Source organism: Scyliorhinus torazame, chromosome 6 (assembly GCF_047496885.1).
Source record: "Scyliorhinus torazame isolate Kashiwa2021f chromosome 6, sScyTor2.1, whole genome shotgun sequence".
In the NCBI taxonomy this organism is placed as follows: domain Eukaryota; kingdom Metazoa; phylum Chordata; class Chondrichthyes; order Carcharhiniformes; family Scyliorhinidae; genus Scyliorhinus; species Scyliorhinus torazame.
In genome coordinates, this window is record NC_092712.1 from 296,689,969 (window position 1) to 296,707,699 (window position 17,731).

General features: G+C 50.6%; 1 long non-coding RNA gene across 1 annotated transcript; it reads right to left on the reverse strand.

Annotated features, from left to right (window-relative positions):
* Positions 1 to 301: 301 nt before the first annotated feature.
* LOC140425517 (uncharacterized) lies at positions 302 to 14,107 on the reverse strand. Its single transcript, XR_011947878.1, has 2 exons — positions 13,887 to 14,107; positions 302 to 5,012 (listed from the first exon to the last, which is right to left on the reverse strand). It is a non-coding gene; the product is annotated as an uncharacterized lncRNA (long non-coding RNA).
* Positions 14,108 to 17,731: the final 3,624 nt, after the last annotated feature.

The following is a 17,731-nucleotide window of genomic DNA, read 5'->3' on the forward strand; positions in this document are numbered from 1 at the left end:
AATGATTGACTGCAGCTTAAAATATGAACCCTTATCAGTGCAAGCAAATCATAATGCAACAAAAAGGCAAAAGTTCTACCCTCCTTCTCAGGAACAAGTCCCACCTTAGGGAGCTGGTGGCCCATGAGATTGACTTGCAGCTTTTTTGTAATCTCAGCCGCTCAATTGGGAGTCACTGCTGGGACTAAAAGGCGTCACCAATGAGGAGGAGCCTGAACAGAGAGATCGGGGTTGGGGGTTGTGGCAAAAGGGGTGAGGAGGTGAGTTGGGCAGTTGTAAAGATGCACTTTCAGAGACTTAATTAATGAACACAAAAGGTATTTATCAATAAGAATTATACAGCAGTCACATGGCTTTAGCTCCCTCCCAAAATGTCTCTTTGCCTCATAGCCTCTCTCACCATAGGGCGATTCCACACTCTGAGTCCCGATTGGTCGCTCAGGCCATATTTATTTATTTATTAATTTTTACGGATCTGGGCTTCGCTGACTCGACCAGTATTTGTCGCCCATCCCGAATAGCCCTTGAAAAAGTGGTGGTGAGCTGCCTTCTTGAACCGCTGCAGTCCATATGGTGTAGGTGCACCCACTGTGCTGTTAGGGTGTGAATTCCAGGATTTTGACCAGTGACAGTGAAGGAACAGCGACATATTTCCAAGTCAGGATGGTGAGTGACTTGGGAGGGGAACTTTCAGGTGGTGGTGTTTCCAGGTATCTTCTGCCCTTATCCTTTGAGATGGTAGTGGTTGTGGGTTTGGAAGGTGCTCCTAAGGAGCCTTGGCGAGTTCCTGCAGTGCATCTTGTAGATGGTATACACGGCTGCTACTGTGCGTCAGTTCTGAAGGGAGTGAATATTTGTGCCAATCAAGTGGGCTGCTTTGTCCTGGATGGTGTTGAGCTGCTTGAGTGTTGTTGGAGCTGCATTCATCCAGGCAAATGGAAAGTATTCCATTACACTCCTGACTTTTGCCTTGTAAATGGTGGATAGGCTTTGGGGAGTTAGGCATGAGTTACTCACTGCAGGATTCCAAGCCTCTGAGCTGCTCTTGTGGCCATGTGACTCTTACACTAGGTGTTGCCCTTATAGGGACAATCACCACATTATTCCTCCTTCAAGTCTTTTATACAATCTTTAATAACTAATTCACTCAGTCCTAAATACTAACTAAATGTTACATACATAGGTTAGACAATTATAAATCAAGTCTTCGAGGGGATTCTCTGTTCCTTGTAGAGTGGCGTAATTCTGTTGTCTGAGATGCTTCCACAGGATAGACATTAACGGGAACTGCAATAGTGGCAGAGGCGATTCATCACTACTTGCACCTTTGGAGACATCAGTTATGTCGATAACGGGTCGCTCAGGTACTTCAATGCTTACGGGTTTAAAAACATTTCTTGATGGCAACATTGCCTGCTGGAGTGCCTTTCTGCTCCTCAAGTGGCCAACATGTTTACAAACGATCCATCTCTCCACGTCCCTTTGGTATGAAAGGGGTCCGGTCTTAGAGACAAGAATCAGGGAGGAGCCTCTGGATCCACATAAACCTTAGATTGTAGCCCTTTGATTTTGCTTAATTCATCACAGAAGCTGCCCTTGTATTTTCTTACCAGTTCGCGCATTCCCCCCTCCTGCACTTGAAAAATCCCGACCCAATTTAAATTGATTTCTTTGAGCCGAGAATGCTTGGTCTTTCGCCCTGCGCTATTGTCACTGGGAGCTGGGTAAACTGTTGTCCAAAGTTCACAGGGACCATTGTGGTGTCTTTTATTTTTATTGTTTCTCTCGTATAGGTCTTCAACTTGGCAGAAGTTCTCTTCAAGTTCAATGGTTAGACCTCGTAGATACTGAAATATATGCTTGCCTGTTGCATTGTCTGAGGCCCCTCTATTCATTTCCATCATAAAAGGCGTCCCATTTATCGGAACGTTACAGTGATAGGGTCTATCTTGCCTGATTTGAGATTAAACAGAGAGTGAATACCAGAATCACGGGTGCTAAGCTCTTCCACACTGTATACTTGTAACATCTCGGCTGATCGAATAGTTGCCGATCTTGACATAGCTCTACTTCATGGCTTTGTCAAATATTCTCTTTTGTGACAATAAAAACATACAGACACCTTAAACCGACATGATTCAATGGTGTGTGGTTACCTCCGCATTGGGAAATTTCCATTTTTAGCACTATTGACTGATAATCTATTTGTTTTGCGGGTGGCTGAAATTGTTTCCCATTTCGCGGCTGCTTCGGCGGTTTTGGTACCATGGCTCGCTGCAGGTTCTTGCCCTGACTGGTGAACAATGCCATTTGGTGCGGTCCAGCCCATGCCAATGATTCCAATGAGATTTGGTCTCCCCTTGCCACAGGTAAAATAACAGCAGCAGCAGGATGACACTCTTAAGTGCCCATTGATAGCTTTTTTCTTTCCTTTCACTGCTGCAGAGTTAATGCACATATTGTGTACTGCGCTGGAGGAGTTCACAAAAGTACTGTGTGTTGGAAAGGAGTGATGCAAGGAGTGAATTGAATTTTGAAAGGCCAAGGAGCAGAAATCTTCCTCTTAGTGGGTTATGGTTAAGTCCCTCAGAATGATAGGGAGATGAAACAGGCAGTAGAAAGGAGGGTTTACCTACACTCAACAGAAGGTCCTTCTCACCTAGGGTATTCAGATGAAACTTCTCTGACCTCCACTTGCACCTGGAACAGTGTCTGAGGGGGCAACACTTTACCAGTGAGGTGGCCACTGAATGTGCCAGCTTCTTTAACCAGGGTGCAGCCGCAAAGCAAGAGGCTAGTGCTGCCTGTGGTCATCAATTTCTATGACTCAGGATTCTTCTAGGCTGGAGTCAGTGGTATCACTAAGACCTGTCAGTTTGCTGTGCATCACTGCTTCAGAGAGGCCACCAAGTCATTGTGTGCATGGAAAGTGAACCTCACTGTTTTCTCTCTAAGCACAGAGAAGCAGCCATGTGGTTTTGCCAAACTCTTGGCATTCCCAAAGGCGCAGGGCATCTTTGACTGCTAACATCCCTACATCTCGATGGGGAAATGTACTGGAACTGCAAAGGTTTCCATTCTCTGAATGCTCACTTGGTGTATGATTGTGCATAGTGTATCATGTGGGTGGACCCGTGCTATCCCAGCAGCAGCCACAATGTTTAACCCATGCCAGTCAATTGTTCTGAAACTTTTCGGTGGGCTGCATCAAACAAGAAAGTGGCTGTTTGATGACAAATGATACCTGCTCTACACATGGCTCAAGCCTGCCCGCTACCACCCGGCTACATGTGGTCACTGCTGTTACCACAAGGCCTTGCTGCGACCGTTAACTTTGTGGAAAAGTCCAGCGGCGTCCTCAAACCAACAATTCTTCTGCCTGGACTGCTCGGGAGAGACCTAGTGGAGCCTCTCTCCAGATTTCTGGTGGGCCGCTGTGTTCTAAGCAATCTGCAAATCAGGAGGGTACTGCCCCTACCACCAAACCTTTGGTGAGAACCTGAGGTGGAGGAGGAGGAAGAGAACTCATTGCTCCAGATTGGCTATCCATGTACTCCTAGTTAGGCCCAAATTCCCCAGAAAGCATCTCCAGTTCAACATTGCTTCACAGTTCCACATCTTTCCAACTCTCTAATACAGACCATTAGAGCTTCCAATTGGCCAAAATTGTGAAATAAAAGACACCACAAGATAACTACTCCTAACAACTTTATCCAACAACACTTTCAATAATATGAGTAATTATTCACCATTGTGCATTCCCTTAACCCTTGCCTTGCAGCTGCTGTTACCTGGCGTGGTGCTCCTCTGAAGTGCTATCACAATGACTGCAATATGGCTGGTAGCAGGCTGCTGGCCTTCAGTAGGGAGACTGTAGCTCATCCGCCAATATATTGTTGAGAAGCTCTCAGCCTTGAGGGCTTATCTTTGGACTGCGAGGCAAGCATCAGTGTGGTTTGACATGCAAAGAGACAAACAGCAGGGGCACTGGCAGAGTAGTAGTGGTGGGAGCACAGCTGCTGTCATCCTGAGAGCTGTCAGCAGGTTGGTGCCCCATGAATCCTTGCCGTTCCCCTGGGATGCCTTTCCAGCAATCCTGGTGACATGCAGGAGCAGGAACTGCTGGACTACCTGCTAAAGCCCGCAAGCTTCTTTAGGCATTGGTATCCAGTCAAAATGGCGGCAGAGGTCCAGACCTGCATGGCAGAAAACTGGACTCGACTGGCAATAAGCATAGATCTCATGACCTCTGTCTGAACTTTCATGCAGCATTCGGACACTGGGTGGCTTCTGACTGTGTTACCTTGACAGCTGGGACATTGGCGATCAGTTGATGACAGATGTTTGGGTCCATTCGTACTCTCGTCGATTTGGCCATCATTCACACACTGGAAAGAATGCAATCCAAGTTTTCTGCAAAGCCCTGTGCCAAATTGGAACCAGATTCTTCCATATTCCTTGATCGTGCATGCCCATCAGTTTCCTACCTGTCCATCAAAGTCCTCATCAAAATTTATGTGTGGCCTTGCCCTCCAGGGATATGGGGCATGCACTATCCTTACCTCCCCGGCCTGGCAGTATCGACTCATATCTGACGACTTGTCACATGCTGATGCCATCTCCATGCTGCCACCTATGCCCAGTACCTAAGCGCATCCCCTGCAGGAATGTGGTAAGCCGGTGGTTGAGAGTGTCCAAAACAGACGTCTACCTTTCTTCTCACCCTCCATCAGGCAGCAATGTCTCCTCAGGCATCTGTCCTTCGCTACCTGAATGCACAATTTCAGAAGGCAGGGTTGCGTTATGTGCAGGTTGTGAGATGAGGGTGAAGTCAGATATGAGAAGATCGATTCAGCAGGAACCATCACCCAGAATTGTTTCAGCAATGTCAGTTATAATGGCCTCAGTGACAGTCCCAACAATAGCTTAGAGCCCTATTTCCTCCAAGTGGCTCAGGAGATGCAGCCATGACTGTCCCCTGCTAGGTTTTGGTTGCTCCCTCCTGTTAGGTCCTGCAAGAAAGAAGCAGATTGTCAGTGAATGTGTTGCAACATATTAGGATCATGTGCCCATCATAGCTGAACAGCAGGTGAAAACTGTGGGCTGCGAGGTTTGCAACAGCGGTAAATATGGAGGGTGAGCTGGAACATATGTCAGTTAATTGGGAGCCCTGATTGCTAGAGATTGTTGATGGGTGAGTGATAGGCCTGTGGTGCAATGCACAATGTGTGAAGTTGGTGGCAGTTAGTACAATTGAACATTTGAATATACATTCACTGACCTTGACTACCCGTGTGCAGTCATTGATCTCTTTACAGCACTGCAGCAAGGTCCTTAGCATTAACCTCCCTTGCATTCACGTCTGTGCCTATCTGCCCCCATCCCCTTCAAACTGTATGTGTGTAAGGCCTCCTGGTCTCCTTTGTAAACTGGTCTTCTTCCTAACCCTGTAACAAGCCCTCTGGTGCTCCATTGCTTCTCTTCCTTGTGGGAAACATTTTCCAAAGCTGTTGTGTACCTGCAGCCAGAATGTGTTTCCCCTTTAAGAGGTGTTGGTTGACTTTGTAGGCTTGTTAACTTTGAACGAACCTCTGCCCAGTGTTCAGCCACTCAGGAGCAACTTTAGCAATGGGCTGCATGCTCCGATCATAGAGAGGAGCAGGCAGAACAACATTTGCAGGTTGTCTGCATCACTTACATAGGTTGCAGGTTAATTGTGCATCACAATCCTCATGCCTCCTGGCAGCGAGATTCAATTTTTAGTCTGTTGTCTCGCTACATCCCTCTGCTTTAAGACACTTCGTAACACCTACTTCTCTGATTCATTTCTTATTTGGTCACCAGTAATAATATCTTCTTATGTAACTCCAAGGCAAATTTGACCTGGTAACATTCCTGTGAAGTTCCTTTGGAGAATTCTAATTATAGGTGATATAAATTCTAAATAAGGTGTGATATAAATGCAAGTTTTTGTTGAGGTTTTTAGATTTCTGACATCATTGATGGTAAGCAGGAGGCCTTTGGTTTTCTCCGGTACAGGCAGAATATATTGGGCTGCGGGATACGGATACTGTGGGCAGGTGGTACGGTGGGTGCCTGAATGAACAGTGACCAGGCAGCCTCCACAGCATCGGCAGCGGCAGAGAATCCAGCATCGGGCAAAAAACGAGACCGTTCCGATGCTCCGGTCCCACACTGGCATCCGCACCATCCGTGCCAGCAGGTGGTTGAAAATGAGTCATTAAAACCATTTGTATCCCACTAACAGGCCAGGCACTATGTTTTCCAAGCCCGCGTGATTCTCTGGGCAGGGAATCACATGGGCGAGAATTGGCGCAGGCCTTGACAAACGTGGCCCTGACGCGGTGGACTGCGCGGTGGGTCAAGGGGTAACTCAAAGGGAGTTTCCCCCATGTACATCAGAGGACCATTCGCCTCCTCAACAATTCAAGGCTTGCCCACGTTACCCCTATCAGACACCCTCCCCACCGAAGACCCCCTAATTAAAGAGACCCGTACCAGAGACCCCCTAATTAAAGATACATGCACAAGAGGACCCCCCCAAAAATACAAGAGAGACTTCTATCTCGGATTTCCCAGAAGACAGACCCCAAACTAACCAAAAGTATCTAACTCTCTTTGATGTGGTCCAAGAGCTGTCAATCATAGCTTGATCTTTATATATCTTTGCTGTTAGTTTCACAGCTGACCACTTCAAAACCACTCAAGCATGAAGGGAGATGAATGAAACAATGCCTACAGTTGGGTGTGTGTGGAAGCTGCCAATGTCACAGATAAATAATAATGAATGAATGGCTGCAGATCAAAGATCCGCAGGAGGTTCAAACCCAGCTGACTGGATATCTCTTTCCAGGAATTGACAGGTGCTGCTTCCTCTGCCTGAGCCAGGTGTATTGTACACGCGAGTTATAAATTAGGAATTGTTTTCACTGCCTCTGACTGAACTACACTCTAGCTTCCAGGTGGGGTTTCTGTTCAGGGAGGCTTCCAGGCAGGGGTCTCTCTTTTGGGGGCTTCCAGGCAGGGGTCTCTGTAATGGGGGGTGTCTCTGGTGGGGGTCTCTTTTATTCGGGGATCTCTAATGGGTGTCGCTTTAATCAGGGTAAAAGGGGTGGTGGTAGGGAGTTTGTGTCATCCTCGTACTGTGAGGGGTAACCCAGAAAATCTCAGGGGGGAAGGGGGTAAACTGACTTGCATTGCTGTGGGGTGTAGGTCCAGCGTTGGTGGCCCAATAGCAGGATTTGCCAGGGAAGTACTCACAATCCTCGCCATGCATAAATTTGCATGGCTCTGGATTGGGAATCGCTTGCTGATTTACACTTCCAGTGTGGGTGCAAATCAGGTGCGAAACAGCTCCGATGGGAGCACAGTCTTCCAAACGGAGAATCCGGGCCAATATGTTTGAGCATGGAATTCTGAGCTATCAGCTTATCCTTCAAATATCCAATATGACTTTAATGCAAATGTTGCGCGCCTTTTAAAAATATTACGAAATCTATATTTAAGTGATTGATTTTGCATTCCCATTTAGTCGTTCATCATCTCATTAACAGGCTGTATTGGTGAGTCTATCATATCTACCGGTTGGGGAAATGGGCTCCTAATGCTGGTGGGAGTCAATCTGCTCAGTCTGTACACCTGAGAAACACTGGTGCTGCTTAACTTCCAGAAGTGTACCTCCACTTCCAATTAATTGGAAGGGAAAACACAAATTAACAGACTGTCAATGGTGGAACTGCAACATCAGCAAATCGACCATCTACAAAATCAAAATAGCAGCTGCCGTTCCTCCCATTCTGGCAGTGTACAATTTAATTAAGTTTCACACTCCAGTTACTCCATTAATTCTATCAGAATCTCAAAGAAACGCCTCGCAAAACCTCCAAAAGTAGACCCAGAAATTGAAGTGGTCGCTCCATCTGGTCACACTGCAACCTTGACTGCCGTTGCACTAAACTGCAACCAGGCAATCTCCTGCAAGAAAAAAAGAAGCTTAATCCAATTCAGGAAGACTTTCCTCAATTGAAGGAGCCAAGTTTGTCTCCAATTGGCCACAGGATACAAAACTGTGAATAATCCCAGCTATCAGTTTACATTCTATGATTACACATTTCCTCACCACTAGAGCTTGTCACTTGTCTTTAAATGGTTTACAATGACTCCATTAGTCTGTTTCACGACTGGCAAATCATCGCGAACCCCTCACTGATTCCGGTACCGGTGAGGGGCTAGCACCGGCACCGGGTGAAACGCCCGCGGATCAGGCCGTAAACGACCGGAGAATGGCTGGGTCCCAGGCCGCCCTTCCGCACGGCTCATGATCTGCACTGGTTGTGCCGTACAACGTGGCACTAACCGTGCACGATGCCAACCTGCCAACTGTGACCTCACAGCCCACCAGTCCTCCCCAGCACTTGCAGAAGCCCCCCCACCCCGGCCAGCAGCTCTGGTCCGCAGCCGTCAGGCCGGGTTCACGCACGGCTGATACCACACGCGTCCCACGCTGTCGGGAACTCAGCCCATTGGCGGCGGAGCCATCGCGGGTGGGCCGGCCGATGACGCGCCAATGCCGTTGAAATAGCGCGTGGCGCGCGTCACGATGATGCCAGTTTGGAGGGGGCGGAGCATGGCAGATCTGCGTCAAACCGGCGCTGGCCCCGGTTCCACCGTGAAAATCCATTCTCCGCCAGACCGCTGAACATGATTACAGCATCGGGCTGGAGAATCCAACCCCTGCATCTTCTGGCATTTAACCTGACTCTCCGAAGGATTTTATTGTGCATGCTCGTGGATGCGAACATGTCCCAACTATAAACGTTGCAATTTTGTACCTGCGCCCAAGTTGCTGAAAGGCCTCTACAGGGTAGATGCTGTGAGGATATTTCCCTCCATTCTCCCAGTTTGAAAATAAGAGATCGAGAGTAATGTCTGCTCTCAAGGCGTTTGTGTATGGAATTCCCTTGTCCATTGAGTAGTGGAGGCTGGGTCATTGAATATATTTGGGTTCGACAGATTTTTGATTGACAAGGGAATCAAAGGTCCTGGCGGGGCAGGTGAGAAAATGGAGTTAAAGTCACAATCAGATCAGCCGCGGCCTTATTGATTGGCAGAACAGGGGCCGAGTATCTGACTCCTGTTTTGGTCACATCCTTATCTTAATTAAGTTCCTGGAAAAGGCTGTCTCATAGATTGAAGCGTTCCTTCAGTTCAGGGAGTTAAAATTCAAGAGGAGCTGTCATGCCGCGCTGTCTGGGAGAATCGCTGTTCACGCCAGTTTTTCACGCGACGCCGGTCCGATGCCGTTCCGCCATTCTCCCAACCGGCGATTTGTTAAAAGAGCGCTTTGGCACGTAGGCAGCCAGGGCACTTTAGATGAATGGGTGCACAGGCTGCCTGGTCACTGTTCATGCAGGCACCCACCGTACCACCTGCTCACAGTATCCTTATCCCGCACAGTTCAACCCGTCCCTCCTCATCGCAGCGCCAGCGGACACAGCCCTTCACCATGTGTACAAGGACCGCAGTTCCTTCGAGGACCTAACACAGGTGGCATGCAGGAGGAGACTTTGATTGGGCCGTGAGACAGTCGGCCATATATGCCACCTAATGGCGCACCTGGAACCACGTGGAGCTGGGGGAGGACATACCCTCCCAGTGAGGGTGAAGGTGACGGTCACCCGGAATTTCTTCGCAACCGGCTCCTTCCAGTCGCCAAGCGGGGACCTTTGCAGTATTAGTCAGGCCTCGGTGCACCGGTCAGTCACCGACGGCCTTTATGCAGCCGCGACACAATACATCAATTTCCTGGAGGACCACACGCACCAGGCTGCCAGGGCATCGCAATTCGCCTCAGTGGACGGCATCCCGATGGTACAGGGCATCGTGGATGGTGTGCACGTCAACCTGCGTGCACCAACGCGGGACAGGGACATCTTCCTAAACAGGAAGGGGACATATTCGCTGAACGTCCAGGTGGTTTGCGACCAGGGAATGAGAATAATGCACGTGTGCGCCCAGTACCCGGGAAGCGTGCATGACGCCTTTATATTGTGTTATGGGAGAGGCATTTTCAGAACTCCAAAATGTATCATGGGGGTTCAACCAACCTCCCCCTTTAATGTATTGTTGCTTTTCCGAGCACAACTTGTTCTCCAGGTGTGGTATTACAATTATGGACACATGGGTTATGGACACATGGGTTTTTAAACACATAACAATGTTTGTTTCATGAACTCAAGTTAACCTTTGAAATAAACATTGGATCACTTAACACCCCTTACTTCAAAGACAACCCTGAAAATAATACAACACTAAATAATCCTTCAGTTATTCCTTTCAACATCCAAGAGACTTAACACCTTTAACAGAAACACATCAGGTTAAAGGCATTACTATTATGAGTTTAAATCACCCAAATGATCCAGAGATAGTCTTTCATGGCAGAGATCACAGCAGATCCAGCTCACTGCAAACACAGACACACCCAAGCTCTTTTCCTCAAAACTGAAACTAAAACTGCAAAATGGCTGAGCTAAAACCCAGCTCCATCCACACTCTGACATCACTGCATTTCTTAAAGGTACATTGCGTAAACATCCATTTCTTAAAGGCACTCTCACATGACAATTGGCACAGTCCTACATCCCCACAATTTTTTTGAGGGTCACCCACCCCGGATGAGGGGCTGGTTGCTGGGCGACAGGAGTTATCCGTTGCGGCCGTGGCTGATGATGCCCATACAAAGGCCACAGACCAACGCGGAGAGCCGGTACAATGAGGCCCATGCAGCAACCAGGGGTATAGTGGGAGGTGCTTTGGCCTCCTTAAAATGAGGTTCCGGTGCCTGGACCGCTCAGGAGGCGCTCTGCAGTATGACCCTGACAGGTCAGAAGGATCGTCGTCGCCGTTTCTTGCACAACATCGCCCAACAGAGGGGCAATGTGATGGAGGAGGAAGAATCAGGTAAGCCCGAAGAGGCCAGCGACTCTGAATAGGAGGATGAGGAGGAGGAGGAGGTGGAGGGGGAGGATGGGAGGGTGGCGGGGCAGAGACATCATCGGGGCGCGGGATATGGCTGGGAGGCCACACAACACCACCGTTTGTGACACCGGGCACGCGATGAGTTGATCGACGCACGCTTCGCACAACAGGGGGAGGGCATCATTGTTCAGGGCACTCGCACCATTGACCGCGCGCACTGTCACCACCCAGCACCCCCCTCCCGCACCATCGCACAACCCTACCACACAAGTCACCACCCTCAAGCAACAGTACACCTGCGCACCTTGTTACTGTCGGTAGACTTTTACTTCTGTAAGCGGGAATGAACAGTGCCATGTTGGATGATGACAACCCACTCTGCGATGAGCTGTGAGCGATAGATCGCTACTGAATGTCTGACTCATGGCCATATCTGAACACCCCCACCTCGGTGTCCCCTCTATGCGTCACGGACACGCCATCACATGTCCATGTGGGGCAGCGGGCGTCGGAGCACTGAAGACGATGGCGTGTTTGGTGTTGGGGGTGGTGGGGGGGCACTCCTGGCCTCACCCTTGCAATGATCCTCGAACACCACCGTCACCGGTCACCCTCACATCCCCTCCCGCCCCTGGCACCGAAAATAGGACAGACGCATGAAGGTTTGGTGTAACAACTTTAATTGAAAGACACGTGCCCTAGCCCCTACAACTAATCTGTGCCCTGCACCCGTGCCAACCTACTACGTGTCTAATATTTTGGCCTTACGGGCCCTACCACTACGTCTAGGTGTCTCCCCAGATGGTACATCAGGAGTGGAGGCGGACTGCTGACAATCCTGCCATTCGACGTGGCTCCCCGTCGGCGTGCGCTTCCAGGGGCGGGCGTGCTGGATGGCATGATGCCACCCTCCTCTGCCCGCTGCCCACCAGATGCACCAGGGACAGGACAGGACGGGGGGGGGGGGGGGGGGGGGGAGGAGTGCGAGTGTTCCAGTTCCTGCCTTGCTGTTGTGTTGTGGTTACCGGGACAGGCACCGGGACCTCCTCCTCCGTCGGGGAGCCCGTTGGCCCCCGGGCCTCTATAAGGGACGGTGGTGCACGTGGAGGCAAGCCCCGTTGCATCACCGACACTTGGCGCTGCCAGTCCTGGAGGCCCGCTGTGGAATCGACCAGGGTCTGAACGTTCCCGCCAATGGAGCGGAGGGAGTGCGACATCCCTGTCAGGGACTGTGCTACCTCCCGCTGGGATTATGCGACGCCATCCATCACATGGGCAAGGCCGCCGATGCTCTCAGCGTTGGCCTGCTGGGACTGGGCCATGGCCTGCTGGGCCAGACCCTGGAGCGCGGCGGCAATGTCCATGTGGCTCTGGGACATGGCTGCCTGTGAGAGGGCAGCCCTGTCGTGGGCCACGGACGATGCGTGTACACTAAACCCCACGCCCTGAAGAACCTGACCCATGGCCAAAACCGTTTCCCCCATTGCCTCCAACGCGGACGCCACCCGTGCGGTGCCGGCCTGGTGGTAGCCATGACCGGCACTGCTCCCTGCTCGTGGACGCGGGTGGACTCCTCTAGCTGCATCTGCAGTTGCCAGAAGACAGCCGTCATCCCGTCGTCTGGTCCCTGGGGTAGCAAATGCATCGGGTCTGTGGTGGGTCTGGCAAGCCCAGGAACCCGGGAACTGTCTGGGCGGCAGCTGGGTGCTGGGCCTGGCCTGCCCTCCGACCGTCCAACTCGGCTGCTCCTACCTCCAACTGCTGTACCGGTTCGGCTGTATGGTGCGCACCAGTCTGTGAACCAGAAGCCTCGGCACTTACTTGCCCAACCGGGGTGAGTGTATCTGCGACGTTGGAGGGTGTGGGTGACAGCAGTGCGGCGGCGGCCGCTAGGTCTTAGTCTGTCCCCAGCTCTGGTGTCTCCTGTGTGGAACCTCGGCCTGGTGCATTGGGACCACGGCCGTGCCCCTGTGCCTCGAATGTCACAACGTCCTCTGTGCGTCACTGTCCGGGCTCGCTTTCCCCTCCTCGTCCGTTTCACTGTCATAAGAGTCATTACGGTCCGTCCTGACGTCTCGGTTTGTCCTCTTTGCGTCACGCTTCGATGGCCCGGTCTTAGAGGATGGCCCTCCTGCCCGTGATCATTCCCCTCTGTCCCGTGCGTCCCTGTGGCCAGAAGAGGTTGGAGCTTTATGGCGGCGGGGTGAACGGGCAGTTCCATGGCAGTGCTCGTGTGGCCTTGGAGAACACAGTAAGGCACGTTTTGTTAGACACGGGGGGTCGTATGTGAGAGGGTGGAGGGGGCTTGCGAGGGTTCGGACTGTGGGGGTGGTGCAGTGTCAGGCGGCAGGGTGTGAAGGTGTGGATTGTGGGGGTGGTGCAGTGTCAGGCGGCATGGTGTGAGGGTGTGGACTGTGGGGGTGGTGCAGTCAGGCGGTGGTGGGCTGTGAGGGGGGGCGGGGTACTGATGGGATGAAGGACTGCATTCATACAGTGGATTCTCACTTGGAGCTTCGCCTCCGACCTGGCACGGCGCTACCACCCGACTGGCGGCTCCCCCATCAAGGTCCAGTGCCCCCAGTCATCGACGGCCAGAGTGTGCAACTCATGTGATCCCCCTCCGGTTCTTGCACGCTCCCTGTAATTGTGAGCTGTCTTGCCCTTGGAGGGGGGGGGGGGGTAGACCTCAGGGTTAGGCGGACATTGGCAGGACGCACACATGAAAGCAACATTATCGCAAGCTGGGGACACTACGACCCACGCCATGGCACCTGCCCACTCGGTGAGGTGGGGGGTTCCACATGTGTCCCGGGTGCAACGTGGGGGCCTGCCCCCCACCCCCGGCGTGGGCAGGGGTGGGGGGGGGGGAGCGTCAGGGTACTTGCCCTCGCGAGGTCGTGCAGTTTCTTCCTGCACTGGTCTCCCGTGCGGGGGATGTGCCCCACAGCGCTGACCGCCGCCCCGACTTCTCGCCATCCTCGCCTCACGGTGCTGCATGGCTGCTGGTGTCCACGTCGGGAGAAGAGGATGGCCCGGCGCTCCTCCACTGCCTCCATAAGTGCTTCCGGGTCGCTGCCCCGGAAGCGGGGAGCGGTGCGACGGGGCTCATCGATGTCGGGCCCCGGTATGTGTGTGCCGATCCGTGCACTTCCTGATACGTAGCGCACCGTCATCCTGGCCTCGCGCGATGACACCGCTGGTCCTGCGCAACGCCCACCGCGTTTGTCGCGGCGCCGTTCACGACGGAGCGGGAACTTAGCCCCGCGATCGGAGAATCGCCCCCCTGATGTTTTAATTAACTTTGTGTTACAACTGTGCCCTGTGCCTCATGCCAACACAGTAAGGTGAAAGAGTTATGCCAGGTAGAGCAAAAGGTTCGGTGTGGTATTTTTAAACATGTTCAGCTTACCCTAACACACTGACTTGAGCAAGAATGGGCAAGGGGGAACAAAAGGAGAAGCGAGAATGTAATATTTTTACACATATTGTCTTGTGGGCCAGAATTCTCCGACAGTTGCGTTTCACTTTTCCCGCCGGCAGCGCACCCTTGCCCATGGTTCCCCGGCGCTGTGGGGTGGCTTCAATGGGTAATCCAATTGACAAGTGGCGGGAGGAGAGAGTGCCGCCGCCAGCGATCGGTGCGCCGCCGAGAAACGCAGAACTGGGGGAACGGAGAATCCGGCTGATCTTTGTTCTGAATAATATTGCCGACAATGAAGATATGTCAATGCTCAAAGCTTTATTTTCTTTCCTCCCTTTGTGTCAAAAAAATCCACTGACTCGCAAAGCCATTACTACTCTTTAATTACAGAGCATCAATTATTATTGGGATGAAAGCAGTAACGACACAGCAGGACCATCGGAATATGAAAGGAGAAACAACAATAATGGGTATCATTAGCACCTGCGGTGAAGCTCCTCTTCAATATTTTCTTTCACCTCTGCAGATATGCAAAAATATCGCACAATATCTGTTCAGACCTGTAGGGGTTTGCAAAACAGTTTGCAGCAGAAAGCTAAAAGCCAAGGATTTTTTTCTTTTCCACAGATCAACTATTCCCCATCCATCGAAAAATAGAAAATAGGAGCAGGCGGAGGCCGTTCGGCCCTTCGAGCCTGCTTGGCTGATCACTCAACTCAAAAGCCTGATCCTGCCTTCTCCGCATGTCCTTTGATCCTTTTCATCCCAAGTGCTGTATCTAACTGCTTCTTGGTAAAAAATAGTGTTTTGGCCTTGTGTGAGAGACAGGATTAGCACAATGTTCATTTTGGTTTTGTATTTATAGCTAGCCACACCCTTACTGCACAGTCTCACCACCTCATACGTTGATCCATTACTGACTGATTTGTCCACTAGCTTATCTACCAGAAAAATAAATATCAACCAAACGGCAAGCTCTTGAGTCAGTTCAAATCTGTCCCACAATTCTAAATAGAAAAGACCACAGATCTAAATTCAGTAGGTCAGCACGATAATGTACTCATGGAATCCCCCAGTGAAGCAGTGAGATTCAGACATTCCTGACACAAGAACTTGCTGTGGGGATGGAAAGGGGAACAGAATAGAAGGAAGCCATGCAGCTCGAAATAAAAGTGACCCCACCAGTCATTTTGCCACAGGCACAGAGGGTGGCCAAATCTTCCAGGGGTTTAGTTCCCACTCTGCACTATTTGAGTGCTGTGATGCAAGGCCATTTGAAGTAAACAGGAGCATGGCCAGAATATATTAACACAAGCGTGTCCATCAATGCGCTAAAAATGTCAAACTCCTTGGGGTAGGTCCTTGTGTTGGGCAGTAATGCAGTTGACTTCAATAAAAATTAAAATTGGCAGAGATTTAAAGTGGGCTTCTACCTCACCATCACCTGTTTAATACTATGGACTGGTTGGGCTGAAGGGCCTGTTTCCATGCTGTAAACTTCTATGATTCTATTGGACAAACTCAAAATCTATACCAACAGGAGTGGACTATTAACTTTTGGCAAAGTGTCAAACTCAGGCAGAAAACTGGCGCGTAACGCTTTAGTTGCACAGATCCGTTTTCTCACCAAATCTTCAGCCTCTGAGACAAAAACAAATGGGTGGGTGTGATTTGCGCCGTCACTCTGGCAGGGCGGGTCCTCATAGTGCCGGCGACTGGTCAAACCTGTTGTGAATCTAGCCAGTGATGAATTCATCATGCCAGTGAGGAATTAATATTTAGTGAGGGGAGGATCATATGGCGAGGGGGCCGCTAATAATACTATAGTCAGTGAACATTTATTAAAATGAGGTCAACGCCCTTTGTGGGCATGAATCTCATGACATCGCCTAGTGGGGTGGGGAAAATTGGCAGTATTTTGGCATCAAACGAGTGGTCAGTTCTCATTCTGACTTGATGGTGGTCATTTCGTCTGAGGCCCACCATGTCTTAGATATACATTTTCTGCATGTGTCACTTGCTATTGATCAGTACAGAGTCCATCTTACTTTTCCTTCGTGCAATAGCCAGTCTTCTGTTACTGCCTTTCCTGAGGTTAGCTTATTCAGCACAGCCTGGACATGGGGCCTTTGGCCTCCCCGGGGTTGCAGGGATTTGTACCGTACCAGGTTGCTCATTCCCCTTTGGGCCATTTTGACAGCTGCAGTTCAGATTCATTCTCTCCTCTTTTCTTTATTCCTGTTTCTTCGCTGTGCAACATTACTTCAAACAGGATTTGCAACATGGGCCAATGGCAAAGTTATTACTTTTTCAAACAAGATCAAACCCCTTCATTTCTGAAAAGACTCTCTTTGCCAACCTGTGGCGAGTCAGACTTGGGTTGACAGTTCCACTCCAGAGATTGGAGAACAGAAATCAAAGTTGATATTCCAATGCAGCACTGAGGGTGTCGCAACTGTCCATCACGGGCTGAATTCTCTGTCGGCGGGATCCTCCGTTTCGCCGGCAGCACACTCACGCCCGCGGAGGTACACACAATGGGAAACCCCATTGACTGGCTGCCGGGACGGAGGACACCGCTGATAGCGGGTGCGCGCCGCACCAGAAAACGGGAGCGGCGGGACGGAGAATCCCTCCCGATGTCTTTTGTTTGAGACTTAAGGCCCTGTTAGCCTCTCTGGTGGGTGTAAAGGATTTCATGGCACTATTCTGAAGAAGCGCAGGAGCATTATCCCTGGTGCCTGGACCAATGTTTATCCCTCGCCAAAGATGAATTACTTGGTCATTATCATGTTGCTATTTGTGGGAATTTGTGCTGAGCAGATTGGCTGCTGTGTTTTTTGACACTTTTACACCTCAGCTCCTTGGCTGGAAAGTGCTGTGGTCACAAAAAGCTCGATCTAAATGTAAGTCTTTCTCTCGTCCCAGTAGAGTACAGGACCTCACTCTTCATGTACGCTAATCAGATTTTCAAAAGTGAAAACCAAAACACGTTGAAAACGCTTGAGAAGGCGGGGCTCTGTGATGATTGAGATAGTGCATGACCAACGGCAACCGGTTGGAGGAGGGGCGGTTGGAGGTAAGCGATCAAGAGATGACATCGCCCAGAATATATGCAGCCAGAGTTGGCAATCCTATTAAGACACTCAATTACTGAGGATAGTCATTATAAACGACAGATGTTGGGCGGGATTCCCCATCCGATTTGACTGAGCACCAAATTCTCCACCCTGGCTTGCAGAGGGAGTGGGACGGACTCTCAACGCAGAATCCCGGTCGTTGTTCCAATGACATTTCTGCCTCATTTTC